The 1,314-nt window shown below is 40.7% G+C and overlaps 1 non-coding gene across 1 annotated transcript; it reads right to left on the bottom strand.

Annotated features, from left to right (window-relative positions):
- Positions 1-360: 360 nt before the first annotated feature.
- Trnap-ugg lies at positions 361-434 on the bottom strand. Its single transcript has one exon. It is a non-coding gene; the product is annotated as a tRNA-Pro (tRNA).
- Positions 435-1,314: the final 880 nt, after the last annotated feature.

Raw genomic sequence — 1,314 nt, 5'->3', positions numbered from 1 at the left:
CATTGTCGCATCCAAATGCCCCACACAACTAGATATTGAATGATTCCACCAGGTGGCAAAACGGAGACCCACAATGAGGCCCCTTTAGAACTACGTAAGTGCTGATACCACTTCTCCGTGTCCTTCATAATGATCACTCAACATCTGACGCTGTTCACGCGCATTAAATACAGTACAAATTTTTCCATAGGTTTCTAATATAATATAGTTTCACTTGAACGCTATTTGTTAATGTTGTATATCGGAAAGTGCATCGAATCTTCATTCTCAACCGATTTTTGAAAATAACTTCTATAATGAAATTTTCGCTCTTCAGAGGAGTGTGCACTGATATGAAACTTCCTGGCAGATTAAACCCGTGTACTGAACCGAGATTCGAACTCGGGACCTTTGCCTTCCAAGGGCAAGTGCTCTACCAACTGAGCTATCCAAGAGCGAATCACTACCCCTCATCACAGCTTTAATTCTGTCAGTACCTCGTCTCCTATCTTCCAAACTTCACAGACGTTCTTCTGCGAACCTTGCAGAACTAGCACTCCTGGAGGAAAGGATATTGCAGAGATATGGCTTAGCCACAGCCTGGGGGAAGTTCCCAGAAAGAAATTTTCACTCTGCAGCGGAGTGTGCGCTGATATTAAGGTAGGAGACTGAGTACTGGCAGAATTAAAGCTCTGATGACGGGTCTTGAGTCATGCTTGGGTAGCCCTTTTGACAGAGCACTTGCCCACAAACGGCAAAGGTCGCGAGTTCGAGTATCGGTCCGTCACACAGCTTTAATCTGCCAGGAAGTTTCAGAACTTCCTATAAGTTAGAATGTCTTAACGTACGCACTCATGATGGTAAGAATCTCATCTTCTCCTTGTACTTTTAAATTTGAACCGTTCAGTGTTTCACAATGTCGAGAATGAACAATAAATCTTACCACAGGCTTGTGTCTTGAGTTTTAGTTGTTAAGAACTAATTCTCTCAAGGCTCAAAATTGTTTAAGAATCTTCTTCGGCTACGTCTACAGAAGCAACGGTATAACAATATGTGGGAGCTGCCAATTCATTAGTCGATGAAATATGAATGGTTACTGGAGAGATATTCCGTGTTATAAGAGACAATTTCTTTACTTTTGCTTTCCAAAAATATGTGTCAGCAGTTTCAGTGTGCTGTTGGTTACTCTGAAAATAGTTATTAGATGATAACATCTCGTGGAGGTTACGTTAATGTCTGCTCAAAGTTATTTCTGTATACGAAGGAGCGAAAAATTACATTAAATTTTACATTGGTTTATACATTCGTATACAGCTGTCGAAATATGTTACACAA

Source organism: Schistocerca americana, chromosome 2, assembly GCF_021461395.2.
Source record: "Schistocerca americana isolate TAMUIC-IGC-003095 chromosome 2, iqSchAmer2.1, whole genome shotgun sequence".
In the NCBI taxonomy this organism is placed as follows: domain Eukaryota; kingdom Metazoa; phylum Arthropoda; class Insecta; order Orthoptera; family Acrididae; genus Schistocerca; species Schistocerca americana.
The sequence above is the reverse complement of the archived record's forward strand: the minus strand, read 5'-3'. Positions and strand labels throughout refer to the sequence as shown.